We start from the raw sequence: 16,729 nt of genomic DNA, 5'->3' as shown, positions 1-16,729 counted from the left end.
AAGGCAGCTCAGTTGTTCGATGGTTGAAAAATGGAATGTACTGACAAAAACAGTGGAATGTTGCCTTATGGAGCCCTCCTGCCAGCACAGGGCCCATTACAGGTGCCTAGGGGGCCTTGCTGTTGACGCAACTCTGCCCAGCACACTCATAGTCCCAGATGTTCTCTACGCACATATCTTGACATCTGCTTTCTGTGCTGTGCCTGCTGCAGATTTGACTTACTTTTACGGTTTCTGACACAATGTAGAGTAAGGCCATTTGCACATTTCTGTTTGTCAGAGCCATTCTGTAAGAGTGTGCAGTCTGTAATCATGTGTGTATCACTTCATTCCTGTTCAAGTGTTGTTTGCAGTGCTTAATCGGAGGTTCTGTTTCCTTGTGTCTTTTGGTATCATCCTGTAGTTACTGATTTAACTAATTATGCTAGAGTGGTTCATAGGTTCATAGGTTGGTACTAGGCTATCGGCTCTAGGGCCTATACAAGCCTAGCCATAACAATTCCCTGGCTATTTCTTCCTACACTATTTGCTTCCCTGGACCCCTGTCTAGCAGGGTGACTGACATGATCCCCGGGATTAAGTTCCTTTCTCCTATCCAATCATCAAGGTTCCTTTTGAAGAGGGCCAAAGAGGCGCTCTGCTTGACAAGTATGGGCAGTCTATTCCAGAGTCTGGGGAGTCTCTGGGTCAGGAACCTATCCCTCCAGCATGCTTTGTTTATTGTGATGACAAGGTTTAGATCCCTGGAGCATGTGGCTCTGAGGGATTGGGATTTCTTTAAGTGTAGCATGTCCAACAGCTCTGGGTTTGACATGGCCTTGTATGTTAAGCAGAGATCGCCTCTGAGTAGACAATATGTGACAGAGTATAGCTGGAGTTTTTTAAGGCATTCAGCACAGGGCATCTACTTTAGGCCTGTGATTCTTTTAGTGAGGTATTCCTGCAGCCTTTCCAGTTGTTGCAGGTGTCTTGAGAGGTACATACCAAATGGGGCATTGCATTCTATAACGGGTCTAATGAGAGATGAGTACAGTGGGACAATGACCTCCTTTTTTCTGGATGAAAAGCCCTTAGTGATGAGGTGTGCCACATAGAAGGATTTCCTGACTGTTGTGGCGATGTGGTTATCGAAGGTGAGAACACTGTCCACCTGTGTCCCTAAGTCTCTTATCACACTTTTGGTGTTTAGTGTACTGCCACCTATGTGGTAATTCATGGATATATGTTTTTTCCCCCAAAGGGGATAACTATACATTTCTTGCCATTGAGCTTGAGCCCATGGCTCTGGCACCAAACATCTGCTTCTGTAAGGCCCTTTTGTAGAGTATCCACATCATTTGGAGATTCAATAATGGCTCCCAGTTTGCAGTTCTCTGCGAACTTTGTTAGCCAGAGTCCCTTAGTATTGGCCTGTACTTCAGAGAAGTAGATTCCAAACAAGAGTGGTCCCAGGACTGAACCCTGAGGTACTCCACTTGTCACTTGTCTGGAGCTGGATTTGGAGTCAGCTGCTTTTACTGTGTGGGTTGTGTCAGTAAGCCAGTTGGCAACCCATCGAGTGACATGGAGATTAATGCCCAGCTTAGTAAGTTTATCTATGATTCCAGAGTGGGGGATTGTGCCAAAGGCCTTGGCAAGATCCAGATAGGCTGTGTGGACTGCCTTACCCTCATCCACAGCTCTGGAGATTGATTCAAAGAAGTCAGTCAGGTTCAGGTGACAAGATCGGCCCTTCAAGAACCCAAACTGGGTGGGGTCCAGTGTTTGAAGGTTGCCAATGTCTTTGTTTATAAGTTCCATGATAATACGTTCCATGACCTTGCAGAGCAGGCTCATCAGACTGATGGGGTGGTAGTTTCCAGGATCCAAGGTGGATCCCCCCTTGTGGAGTGGAATAACTGTAGCTGTGTGCCACTCAGTGGGCATGAAGCCTGAGGTGAGGCTATGATTAAACATGGCACCTAAGTGAGGTGCCAGTTCATTTTGTAGTTCATGTAGTACACAGCCAGGGATGTCATCTGGTCCCACGAATGCTATATTCTTAGCTTTGGAGAGTGTGCTTTTTAACTGTGTGGCCGTTATTACCAGAATTTGGCAATCTTCCAGTATTGAGATGGGCCATTTAGGGGGTGAGAGGGGGTGAAGTTGGCACTGAATTGATCTGCCAGGATATTGGCAATATCCTTGGGATCAGTACATTTAATGCCATTCTGTTGTAGCTCAGAGCAGATCTGAGCATTGCCATTTAGATTCTTGACATAGTTATAGAATGCCTTGTGGCTGTCTTTGGAATCTTTGGCAATTTTATTTTCGTAACTAGCTTTGGAAGATTTTATGAGGGATCTCAGCTTCTTAACGAGGCTGGTAAGGGAATTTTTTGCATCCTGGGATTTTCCTCTTTTCTGCAACAGTTTCTTCCTTTTGTTGTAACATTTGTTTATGGCAGGGGACCACCAGATTGTCTTCATATTTTTTGAGGAGAGCATCTTGGTTCTATTTGGAATGGTATGATTCATGCATGAGTGGATGTGCTCGTACAGTGCCTTAGTGTAGGACTCAGCAGTTGAACTTTCAGTTTCCGTCTGCATGGGTGTCATGAAGTTTGTCACTTCTGACTTGTTTAGCATGAAGTTGGCTTTGGAGAGGTTTTTTATGGAGGTTTCCTTACTTGGGGGTGGGGGTGGGATGTGGATGTTAAGGGTGATTAGCTTATAGTCTGACCTGACGAACAAGAGGGTGACCATAGGTGTGGAGCATCGATTTCCCATGCTGGTAATGACCATGTCTAGGATATTGGAGCCCCTGGTGGGACAATGGATTAGCTGATTCAGGGTGTTGGAATTTATGAATTCCAAGAACCAAGTGAAATACTGAAATACAGAGGTAAGGTACTGCACATAGATGACTCCATAATGTGTAACCAAAGTACTTTTATAAATATGACTCACGACAGGAAAACTGTTCTGGTTACATATAACTCACAAAAAACCACAAACAAACTTCCAGAAATCCAAAAGTTCAATAAAAACGTTCTGGTTACAAAAAATTCACAAACAAACTTCCAGCAATCCAAAGATTAAGCACTTTCGTCTGTACGGAGTCGTCTGTGTGCAGTACCTTACGTCTGTATTTCACCTGGTTTGTGTTTGCTATTTTGATTTTTACTGAATTCCAAGAACCGTTGGGCAAAAGGTTAGGTACATGAGTAGTTTTCCCAGTTAATGGCAGGTTAGTTGAAGTCACCCAGTATTAGGGTGTTTGGTTGTATCCTAGTATTTTCCAGTATGTTTAGAAAGGTGTAGTGAGAATCTTGGGGCATGGTGAGGGATCTGTAGCAAGCTACAATTTGGATTGCAGTCTTTCCTAGTGTTAGTTGCACCTGGAGAATTTCAGATGCATTGTGTTGGGCAACTAGCCTGGTGGTGTGAATATCCTTGGTGAATATGGACACTCCTCCACCTTTAGTGTTTCGATCCTGGTTTGGTGGCCAAAAAATGTGGTAAGAGTTGTAGCCTGGTATTGCAGGGGTGCTCTCTGGAGCCTTGAACCAGGTCTCAGTTACTGCAAAGATATCAATGTTCTCCATTTTTAGGAGTGTCTCGAGAGAGTGCATTTTGAGGTTTAGACTTCTAGCATTGAGTAGCATTACCTTCAAATTTTGCATGCTTGTACCTGTTATGGTGGTGGTTTTGTCATTTGAACTTTGCCTAAAAATTGCACTATAGAGGTGGCAAGAGCCTTAGCCAGTAACCTGAATCCCAGGGGCGACAGGTGCAGACCATCCCTGGCAAAGCATCATGGTCTGTTGATCATGTCATCCCAGGCAGACAGATACTGGATACCCTTTGAATGACACCAGAAGCTTAGTCAATTGTTGAAGTCAATGATTTTGTCCTTATATTGTGGTATCATTCTGGGCGAAGATAGGATGCTACTCAGGGCTAGGGTCATACCTGCCTGGGCCACATGATCTGAGAGTGCTTTCATGTCTGTTTTCATGTAGCCCAGGGAGGTACATCTCAAGTCATTCACTCCTACATGGACAATAACAGAGTCATATTTGTACTTGTTGTGGAATGACTTGAGTGCATGTGTTATGTAGCGGATCCTGGCACCCGACAGGCAGCTGACTGTAATTTTCTCCTTGTTCAGCCTGGTGAGTGGGACATCAGTGTGCCTGACTATAGAGTCACCTATGACTAAAGTGTTAGGTCTTGCCTTAAGGGCTGTTGGGTGGCACACTGGTGTTGTGAGCTATGTGACACTTTGGTTGTGATTGTTGTTTGCGTTTCATCTTCGGAGGTCCTTGTTGCTTGGGCAGATTACAGTTAAGGGCTCCTGCATATGTGGATTTAGTGTTGCTATGTGTGGGTGTGGGTTTAGAAGGGCTATGTGTTGCTTGAGGTGTAGTGCGGGTGTTAACTTTCTCCTCTTGACTGTCTAGCACAATCTTGGGTGGAGAGAGCTTTGCTTCCAGTTTAGCTATGTAAGTGCATCTCTCACAGGTTGTAGTGTTGGGTGGTAGGAGGAGAGGGTTGTCTGTGTACATCAGGCAAATGCTGAATTGCCCCAGTATGCCCAGATTCATCAGGTGGACAGGAGAAATCACTGTGGTCATATTAATTCACTGTTTACCCTGTTATGCTAGACTAACAATCTTGTAGGTAGTACAATTGTGCATTAAAATTTGGTTATATAGTCATATTTGCTGACTGATGATTTCCCTTCTTGGTGTGAATACTTAATAATGTGTTTAGTTCTTTCTTCCTTATCCTTTTGTCTGCTAATTTTTTCATTAATTTATTTACATGTGCACCATATTATCACTCTTCTAGAATGATTGTACTGTATTAATCTGTTTGGTGTCCCATGCAGATGTTTCCCCTTGTATTTTGCTGCAAGCTATGCAGGATCATGGATTTATGCTAAGCCTAGATTTAAAAAAAAAAAAAAATATATATATATATATATATATATATATATATATATATATATATATGTGTGTGTGTGATTTTAATTGCTTCTAGCATGTGTATAACATCCTTCAAAGAGCAACAGTCTCTTTCAAAACGTAGACAATCTTGGAGAAAGTAGGCATATTCTTATTTCTATTTACTTGGGGATGTATGTTTTCAGGGATAGAATAATTAAGTAAAGAGGTGTTAGTGGACTAGCCTCTCACATTAATGTGTGCAGGGCACTTTCCCTGTTACAAAACATGTATTGTACATTGGTTTTTGTCCCCACTATCTACAGATGGTGTTATGCTAGTTACTTATAAAAGTAATTACTATTACTAGTTACTTTTCAGTGAAAGTAATACATTACTATTACTTATTACTTTTCTAAAAGAGTAATATATTACTATTACTAGTTACTAACTAAAGTAACATATTACTTTTACGTAAGTATAGTTTATCAATGACAATACTGAGATTTACTCACTCAAGTAAGCACATGCATATAAGTGCATTATTAAATTTGTACACACAATGTTACAATTATGATGAATAGCATTTAACAACTGAAAAGCTGAAGCAGACTAGTCTTTACAGCTGGGCAGCACAGTGGTGCAGTGGTTAGTATTATCACCTCACAGAAAGAGGCTCTCTGGTTGGATTCTTGGCTGTGGTGCCTTCTGTGCATAGTTTACATGTCCTCCCTGTGTTTTCATGGGTTTCCTTCGGGTGATCCTGTTTCCTCCTGCATTCCCAAGACACGCTGCAGGTGGATTGGACATTCTGAATTGGCCCTAGGTGTGTGTGAGTGTGCCTTCTGAGGAAGGTTGGATGCTGGGCTGGCAACTTGATACTGTCAAACTCTACTGCTGCTTGTTCTGCGGAATGATGATCTGCCATGGTGACCCGTAACAGAAGTAGCCAAAAGGAGAAGAAGATGACTAGTCTTTATAGCTAGAGAATCACAAATAATAATTAAACCAAACCATACACAGCCAGCAGCACAAGACCTATAAAAAACTATCACATTTTGTCTATTTTCAGCAACTACAAATCAAAACCCAAAAAGAATTTTAAATAGAACATAACAAAAAATGGTAAAGACAAAAGTTGCTTGACAACCAGAGAATACAAATAATCCAACTAAAAATAAATCTGACCAGCTGGCTAACCTAGAAGACATCAAGACAGCACTGCTCCCAATACAGCAAGCCTTGCAAGACCTGTATCTACAATTCAAGTCCTTTGGAGAATCCTTTAACCAGATTTTGACTAGAATTTAAAAATCTGAATCCAAGCTATTAGAAAATGAGATAAAGCTGGACAACATACAACAAAAAACTGATACAGGACATACAAACCAAAATAATAGACTTGGAAGCATGCTCTCGAAGAAACAATATAATTATTTGGGGAATCCCTAAAACAATTACACATAATAATCGAATCACCACAATCAATCAAATATTAAAAATTCTACTCGATGAACCTGAGGAACAACGGCAGATAATCATAGAAAAAGCACATTGTGCATTAAGAGAAACTCAGACTCCAAAATACCCAGACCAGTATTTATGAAACTCTTAAACTACCAAGATGTGACTAAAATTCTCATTAAAGCTAAAATAAAAAGATCCATTACCTGGAACAATAACCAAATCTTCTTTGCCCAGGATCTCCCGATGTAGATAAGGCAAGCAAGGCAGCAACTCTTGCCATACTGTAAATTTCTTTTTTTTTTACTCAACAAATTTTTATTTTGTTTTTTAAAGAAAAAAAAAAACAGTAAATTTAGATTACAATTCAATAATAATTAAAGGAACAATAACATTATTTACAATATTTACAAGTGACCCAAAGAAGAAAATAAAACAATAATAATTATTAAAAAATCCAAAGAAGAAGAGAAAAAAAAAAAGAAAACAACATCTAGTAAATGAATTCTTATCTCTTATTGTTTTTTTTTCTTCCTCACAAGTCCACAAAAATCTATATCTCTTTGAACTCATATGATGGAGATTATATCCATTTGTGTTACTTCTATGAGTGTAAGTATTTTTTCCAGGGGTTATCTGACCATTTTCTGGGGAAAATTCTTTCTTCCTTGACTTTTATCTCTTTTTGTGCAGTCTCCTTTAGAAGAAATATAAAGTCTTCAAAACATGGAGGAGTTGTAGATTTCCATTTCCTTGTGATACATTTTCTGGCTACCGCCAGAATAGTCCATAAAAAATATTGATCTCTTCTGTTCATAACTACTAATTCATTTACATTCAAAAAAATTAAAGATTTTGTTAAGACAAATGTATCATTATAAATAGCTTGAAGAAAATTGCCAATTTTCTCCCAAAACGTTTTAATGCAATCATAAAATATATGAAACCAATCTGCTTCACAGCTTAAAGAGCATCTCCAACAAATAACATTTTGTGTTGAGTTGAATTTAGCTGTTTTGTTTGGAGTATAAAAGGCTCTATGTAAAAATTTCCAGGTGAAGATTCTCCATGTTTGGGCATTAGAAGTTAGTTTAATGGAGTATAGTAGGTTATTTTTACAATCATTTGATAGATTTGTTGATAAACCTCTAGATATAAAATTCCAAGTGTTTTGATCTATTTTAGTCATGTAAACTATTAAAATTTTGTATAATTTAGATGTTGAATTTGGCCAGTTATGGTTATCATAAATCAATTCTTGAATATAGTTTATGAATTTTGGCTTAGACTTGAAGGACGAATCATTAATAATTTTGCATAAATCTTTGGTGTAAAGTAAAATTTTTTGGAGACTTATCCTGTCTACACTCGTTATATTAAACTCATTTATAACTTGTTGATTACTTAATACTTTAAGGTTATTTATGCATTGGATCCAGCATATGAGATTGTTGGATTCCCAATTAATGAGTGTGTCATCATGAATTTTCTTTTTAAATTTCTTTGATGTATTAAATGGTAATAACAGTTCAAACCATACTTTTATGTCAGGATTTGAGTTTATAAAGGATCTGAATAGATTATAAATATTATTTAAATATGATAGATTAGTGGGTTTTGTTGTATTGTTTTGAAGATTAATACATAATATATGCCAAAATATATTCTTGTGGTGATACAGGGATGCATTTTTTGATAATTTGTTTTCATTTAAAAAAATAATCATATGCAGAGATTTCCAAGCAGAAGAGAAATTTGGATTTACCCAGTTTAATACTAGTTTAAAAATGGAGGCTTTGATATACGTCTCAATGTCTGGAAAATTAATTCCCCCTAATTCCCATGGTCTAATATGATGAGAAAAAGCAATTCTATTCTTTTTTGGATACCAAAGAAAATATAATAAGCTTTTGTGAATTTCTTTTAGAATTTTTTAATTTGGAATTATAGGTATTGCTAGTGCTATATAATTTATTTGTGGCAGTAGAATCATTTTTATTAGCTGCAATCTGTCCTCAAATTTTAGATTTAATTTATTCCAGTTTTCCATACGTGTTCGTGTTGAGTTTAAAATTTTATTATAGTTTAGAGTCAGAGTAGAATCTATTTTATCAGCTATAATAATTCCCAAGTATTCTAAAGAAGAGGCTTTTTCTCCAAGTATATGATATCTACTCAAGTGAAAGTCCCCCTTTCTGTTTAGTAGAATATGCTTTGATTTAGATTTATTAAAACGAAGGCCAGAAATTAGAAAAAAAATTTCCACTTGTATTTCTAATTCTTGAAGAGATTCATCATTTGGTGCTAAAGTTAGTAGTATATCATCGGCAAACAACATAACCTTGGAGTTAAATTTATTGTGAATATTTAATCCTTCAATTTTTGAGTCTCTACGTATTGTAATTGCAAATAGTTCTATTGATAAGGCAAATAGAATGGGAGACATAGGACAACCTTGTTTAGTGCCTTTAGTTATTTTGAAAGCTTCTGATGTAAACAGACCTAATTTTACATAGGCCAAGTTATCTTTATATATATTCTTTATCAAATTAATAAAATTTAAAGGAAACTCAAAAAGTTCTAAAATTCTAAAATGCTTTTTCTATATCTAGTGTAATTATGAGAGCCTCTATATTATCTCTATTTAATATTTCAATAATAGTTAGGATTCTTTGTATATTATCATAAGTATGTCTGCCATAGATGAAACCTGATTGGTCATCATTTATGATTTGAGTCAAGGATTTTTTAATTCTATTGACTAATATAGACATAAATATTTTGTAATCATTATTAAGTAGGGAAATCAGTAGGGCGGCCACGGTGGTGCAGTGGTTAGCATTGCCGCCTCACAGCAAGAGGTTCTCTGGTTCGATCCTCGGCTGGGGTGCTGTGCTTGTCTTGCATGTCCTCCTCCTGTGTGGGTGGGTTTCGTTCCTCCGGGTCCTCCTCTCTCCTCATCCAAAGACATGCTGCAGGTGTGTTGGACACCTAAATTGGCCCTAGGTGTGCGTGTGAGTGTGCCTTCTGTGGAAGGCGCTGCGCCCTGCTGGCAGCTTTCGACGACAAACTGCCATTCGCCATGCGGAATCAAGGGACAAGGTGATCGACTGTAGGGAAAAAACCGGGCCGAAAGAAGAAGAAGAAGATTAAGTAGGGAAATCAGTCTGTAAGAGCTGCAATGGGAAGATCCTTGTTTTCTTTTTTTATTGGAGTAATTAATGAATATCTCCAGGATGGTGGAATTATGTTTTGAGCATGAATTTCATTTAGAGTCTTATGAAGTAAAGAAATTGCTGAATTTGGAAGTATCTTGTATAATTCCTTTATTATTCCATCTATTCCTGGCAATTTATTGTTTTTACTCTAATTTTGTCATTTATTTCCTTGAGGGAAATGTGTTTTTCAATATCAATTTTTAATTTTTCAGGTAATTTTTTTATTATACGATTGCTAATTTTTGAATCTATTAAAATAGTTTTGTTTTTATTGTTTCCAAAATGATTAGTATAATTAAATTTAAAAGCTTCTAGAATATCATTTATGTCTGACACTTTTTTATTACCTTTTCCTTCATGTACAATATTTGTAATATTGTTTTCTATATTTTGCCTTTTTATTCTCATTGCTAAGTTATGTAAGTGTTTTGGAGATGTTGAGAGTGAGCTGATTTTTAGTTTTTCCAATGCCAAATTTGTCTTATGAGTTAGAATTTCATCATATTTTTTATTTAAATCTTCAATTTCTTTTTTTTTACCTGAGAATTCTTTACATCAGAAGTGTTTGCATTAATTTCTGTTGTTTGTTTTTGAATGCTGTGTAATTCTGATTCCCATTCTTTTGTTTTGTTTTTGAACCAAGATATAATCCTACCATATAAGAAGGCCTTTAGAGTATCCCATATTATTATATTATTTATATCATCAGTAGAATTTATTTCTAAAAAATATTGAATTTCTAATTCTAGCCATGGTTTAAATTGTTTTAATTTAGTAATGTAAGCTGGTATTCTTGAAGCAAAATTTAGTCTTTTAAAATCTATTTGTAATTTAAGGATTAGGGCATTATGGTCAGAAAGTGGGCATGGAATGATAGAAAATGTTATTATCTTCCTATTTAAGTCGGGAGATATAAAAAATTTATCTATTCTTGTTTTAGTATTAAATCGATAATCACTATGTGAGTATAATAATGAGTTAGGTTCTTTGAAATTAAATGTATCAATTAATTTTAAGTTTTCTGTCCATTTCTTAAGATATTTTCCTGTGGAAGTGAGACGTAGATTCCTTTTGTTAGCTGTCTCAGAGTTATCTAGAATACAGTTAAAGTCTCCACCTATTATTAGAATACCTTTATTTACCCTACTAATTAGTTCTAGTTGCTTTTTAACTGTAGATAGTCCTATTCCAGGAATCCAATATACATTTATCAGTGTCCAAATTCTATTCTGAAATTTTATTATTACAATTGATAGTAATCCTTCTTTATCTTCATAGTTGTAAATAATCTGAGAATTAGCTACACTTTTCTTCCATAAAATTAAGACTCCTCTAGTTTTTTTTTTATATGAGGAGTGAGAGAGATTTAAGTAGTTATTAGGTATCTAAGTAAAGTTGTCATCAGTTTTAAAGTGGGATTCTTGTAGAAATATAACTTGTGTTCTTTGTAATTTTAGATATCGTAATAAATTTGATCTTTTTATAGAATTATTTAAACCATTGATATTTAAAGACAACAATGTTATGTCTGTCATTTCTATAGGTAATTATATTATGATTTTGGAAGAATATGTTGGTAAAGTTCTAATATTTGTGAAGACCTGTGAGAGCATATATATTAATTTTCCCTTCTTTTCTCTAAGAAGAAACTTGAACTGAACAAAACTGTTTCTTTGATAGTTTAACAAATGTTTCAATTTGGGCCACTGAAAAAAATAAAAAATGAAAAATATTGTAACAACATATTTTAATTGAATGAATAATAACTTTACTACATTATTCCACAAACATGAAGTGCTCAGCACTTTAATCTGACTGATCTGATAAGATCAAACAGATTTTCCCTCAATGTCGTCAATCGCATGGAAAAAGATGTTCAAGGTTGAGCTCCATTTATTGGATCCTGAAGATATCTTAAAATATTTATATTTGATGAAAGAGTATATCATGCATTAGTACTATGTTCCTTGAAAAATCCACTCATTAAAGTAATTAATCTTTTACTTGAAGTTGTACTAATACTAGAGTTAGTATTACTTTTTCGATGAATGTTCTATTTAGATGTCTTTTCCAACTGTTGTAAATACTTCTGCTTTATATTATTTTTATATTTATTTATTTATTTTTTTTTTTGAACTACACGCCTTCCATAAATGTGACTATGTTTTATGAAGCATGTCAGGTGACCTTCCCCTTCCAGAGATAAAATGTATAATAATATATGTATTTGTATTTTGTTTGCATTTATTCTATTTGTACTTCATGTTTAGAACAGGTTATTAATGCAGCAGTTAGTATTACTATCTTATAGTGTTTAGTCCTCTTTTAGTTCTTTCTTGGTTCCTATTCTAAGTAAATTCTGTACATCTTCTCTGTGTACAAATGCATAAATATACACATATACCTACATAAAGACACAGTCACATATATACACACATATATATTAAATAATCTCATTGGGTTACCTATAAGTGTGTGCTATATAACAGTGATTTTGTGTGAACACTCTTGAAAGGATTGGTATCTTGTTATTTCTGGGAGATGTCTACTCACTAACCTTATTAGGGGATCAAGTGGACCATCAAAAGATGAGTGAATATTGTGAATGAATATTCTTTAACTCTTATCCCTAAATCATACAGCAATTAGTGGAGAATACCCATGTCATTTAATTTTATTATTTATGAAATTTATTTGGGAGTGTAATGGGAATACATAATATTTCAGACTTGTGATTGTTAATTACACAGTAGCAGGTCTAAAGTTTGTCCAATACTTGTTGATTACACAGTATGCAATTGATGGTTTGAAATAATATGCACATGTCACAGAGAATCTATGAATACATGGGTCTCACCTCATTCATCGAACCCATGTCCCACCCAATGCCAAAACAGTCAAGAACATTTTGCTGAGGGTAATAGCACCTCGAACCCCAAACGCGTTAAATAACTAAACACTAATAGACCTACTATTTTAAAGCTACTGACATTCTCTAGTATTTTGTATAAAAACTATTGCAATTATATATACCAACTCTAAGATTGCCTTACAGTGAGACAAGGATAGATTTTCTGATCCTTACTGAAGTGCAGTCTCCAGTTAAATCTATAAGTGCTGTGTAATGGTTGACTATATCCTGATTATGTCTATACCTACCATGAGATCTGCTATCACTTAGATCAAGTATGGTGTGCGAGGATGTAAGTTATTGCTATATACTTGCTCTTTAACTTCTCGCACCATACGTAACACAGTAACTGTTTCATTTAAATGAAAGCCAAATCTCATACGTTCAACAAGTCAATCCCAACCATCTAACACTCAGCAAAACACAAGCTCAACAAACGAAGAGAGACCCAAACACATACATAGTGTACAGTTTATATAAACATTTCCCAATAATATTATAACAGCAGCTCATGAATGTGTCATGCTGTTTCCCAAAGATGTATAGTATTTTCATAAATTACATTTGACCCTACAATATTTCCTTTCTTTTTTTTTTTTTTTTCTAGGTTCTGAAGTGTAAAGAAAGGTATACTGTTGATATTACTGTACCATTAGGAACCACTATTAACATTTATGGTATACTGGTGTACCTAGCATCTGTTATAGTGGTGAACAAATACAGCGGATTGTGCTTTTATTCAAAAATAATACATTTTGTACACAGAAGTTAGCACAGCACTTATGACTGCAGAGAATGCACATAGCAAATGATGTTACGTAAATTTACATATTTCTCAATTGCAGGATGTTCTAATTTTAGCTTTATTTTATATTGTTGCTCTTTACTGGCCCAATTTTAGAGCTGATGTAAGTGAAACTTCACCAAAACACCAATATCAGTTCCACATTACTACAGGTTAATGCTTGTCAATTATACAGATCACAATACTAATGTTATTTACTAAATACATGCAGAATAGGTTTCAAACATAAGTAGATTTAGTCTTTACTTAGATTATCACTAGCTGTCATAACTAATAGATCTCTCATCAATTAGCTTACTCTAGATTATTGAATTGTAAAAGAAATTAAATTGTCCACATAAGAAACAGATAACAGATATGTGGCGTTTTTCAACAAGAAGACAGTAATTAAATGAGTTTTTTTTAAACATGTGTAGCATATTTTTTTGTTATGCATAATACATTTACCTGTTCATATTTTACTAACATCTACTCAATTTTTAATCTATTTTATTAGATACTCTACTTCCGCAGTACAGGTTAAACCATAAAGGGGCTGAAATTCAGATCGCAGTTCGCTTTTTCTTTTTATGTTCTAACTGACAAGAAGATCTCTGCAGGAGTGCGCAAAGCACATCACTCACAAACTAATGAAGTGTTCTATGAGCCTCAGCATACTAGCATGTTTCTTATCTTACAATGGAATGCTGGACAATATTAATGAAGATATGTAAGAAAAAATCTGACTAGAGAGCTCGAGAGTACATTTTAAAACAGTTTTGGTCACCAACGGATATTTAGAATTTTGAACCGCTAGTAGGCGATTTTTTTGCCTTTTTTCCTTCCCCTTCTCTTCCTTCCCATTCTTTACAATGTTTTCTCATATTCATGTACAAAAGTTCAAGAAATGCTCTTTTAAGACACTCTATAAAGATTTGGATTTAAATTATTAAAATTGTACTACAGTAACTATTAATCATAATGTTAATAACTTTATAATAATAGTGGCCTTTCATTTAAATGCTAATGCTGTTATGAGTGAGAATTTAACTAAAGGAAGCAAAAAACTGTACAACTCAAGCACCAAAAATTCCATCCAAACCACTACTATATTATTATGCTAACATACGGATTGTGATACTTTCTAAAAGAAAGAAAAAGAAAATAAAGAAAAAAAAGGAAAAAACTAATTATGTGTCTGAAGTGTAATGAAATTAAGGCTATGTATAAGAATCATACCTTGGTTAATGCTTTGAGAGAAATTGTATCATCAATGTTCTTAACATCAGTTTTTTGTTTTTTTTCCTCACATCAGTCCAACTATTTTTTCCCGAAGTTCTCTTTAAGGAGGTTGAATTTGACCAATCCATTTCTTCTGGTAGTAAGATTATATTGTTGTTTTTAATGAAGGAAGTGGCTTCTTCGATGGTGTTGAAAGATCTCATGTCATTATTATGTTGAATTCTAATTTTGGCAGGATATGCAAGCTGTGCCTTTATTTTATTTTGTTTTGAGAATTTCACTAAGGGCCATGTTTTCTTTCTTTGTTCCAAGACTCTTGATGAATAGTCATTATCAAATCTTATTTGGGATTGCTTGTAAATAACTGGACTTTTCCTCCATGCAGATCTCAGTATCAGTTCTTTGTCCATAAATGACAGAAATTTAACCACTATAGATCTTGGAAATGATTTAGATGAAGTAGAAAGTGGTTTTCCGATGGCTCTGTGTGCTCTTTCGATTCCATAAGACAAGCCTTCTTTCAGCCTTAAGATTTCAGGTAACCAGGAATTCAAGAATGAAATGATGTCCTCCCCTTCGGTCTTCTCTGGGACTCCAAAAATTCTTATGTTTGTTCTTCTTTCCCTATTCTCCATATCATCTATTTTGTTTATTAGCCAAGTATTCTGTTGTAATAGAAATTCACTATGAAGTTCTTCTTCTTTTAGCCTTGCATCTATATCATTTAGAGATGTTTCAATGTCTGATATTTTTAGTTGCTGCTGCTGCAGAATTTCCTTAAAGACTTCAGTTTGCTTTTGGCAACTTTCTTTAAGGTTTTCTAGGTTTTCAGTAAATCTGTCCATCTTCAGAGATAAATCTTAAAGGGTAGCTGATATCAGTTGGATTTCTCTCTTCAGAGTAGAGTCTGAGTGAGAATTCTTGGAGTTGCTCATTACTAGACAGCTTAGTTAGTCTTCAGGTTTATTTGACAGGAAAATTTCGGATTTTCTTCTTCAAAATCGGTGGTTCTATTGTTAATAGTTTCACATATAAGATTTATCAAAAATCATTTAATAATAAAAAGATTTTTCTGTTATTTCTAGTATGAATATGTGGAGCTCAAAAATTTGCTGCTTTCAGTTAGGCATTAGGCTCCGCCTCCTACACACTGTAAATTTCTGATAGACAAAACAATAAAATTCTAGATGAAGTACACAAATTCATTGATTTTCTATGTAAAAGAGGTAAAATATGTGGTTGCTATCTCCAAAGACACCAAAGAAACTTTCCAAAAGATATTTCATGAATTACCTCTATCAGAAACCAAAGGTAAATGAAAACAGTCCTCAAGTGCTTGGACATCAGCACTCCAGTCTCTACATTTGGGTAATGCAAGTCTGAATTTGTTCCCTGCTTCCTAGGCCTTATTTCCCCTGAGAACATCCACGTGGAATGAAAGCATGTTTGAAAGTATACGTAGGAACGATAAGCTTTATTCGCATGCTTCCCATCTACCCTATTTCAGGTAACAACTTCCTAGGATCGATTACTCTAAATTTCATCCCCCAACATAATGGTACATCCCAGTATTTTCCAAGAAGCTACCCAAGGCTACAAGATAGGACTAAAACAATTTAAATCATCGGGACTTACTCAAATCAGAATCCATCACCCCTGGATTCAATAAAGGCTCAGACACACCTCAAAAATCAGTGACGACTTCTCATGAGGTAATAAAGATCTTCTACACAAGAGCAGTGCTAGTCTAATCCAAAATAAAAAAATATATGAACTGCACAATATCAGTCTTTAAACTGCTCAAATTACTCAAAAACAGCAATAGTCTTCAGCAAGCTCTTAATAAATTAAAGAATGCCTAAAACCTTTTTTTTTTTTTTTTGCACTACAGTTTTATAGTTTTAAACTGAATGCATGGGTGCATGTGCGACTGTGTGTGTGTGTGTGTGTGTGTGTGTGTGTGTGTGTGTGTGTGTGTGTGTGTGTGTGTGTGTAAGTATGTATAGGTATACATGTGTGGATGTAAGTATATGTGAGTGTGTGTGTGTGTGTGTGTGTGTGTGTGTGTGTGTGTGTGTGTGTGTGTGTGTGTGTGTATGTATCTATGTGTTTGTCAAAAGTTAATAAGATATAAGCTCTTAATTGCTCAGCTAAATAAATATTTAAAAGTTCTGCTGGTT

Source organism: Protopterus annectens, chromosome 10.part0 (assembly GCF_019279795.1).
Source record: "Protopterus annectens isolate FY-2018-M chromosome 10.part0, PAN1.0, whole genome shotgun sequence".
NCBI lineage: Eukaryota > Metazoa > Chordata > Ceratodontiformes > Protopteridae > Protopterus > Protopterus annectens.
Note: the sequence above shows the minus strand (reverse complement) of the source record.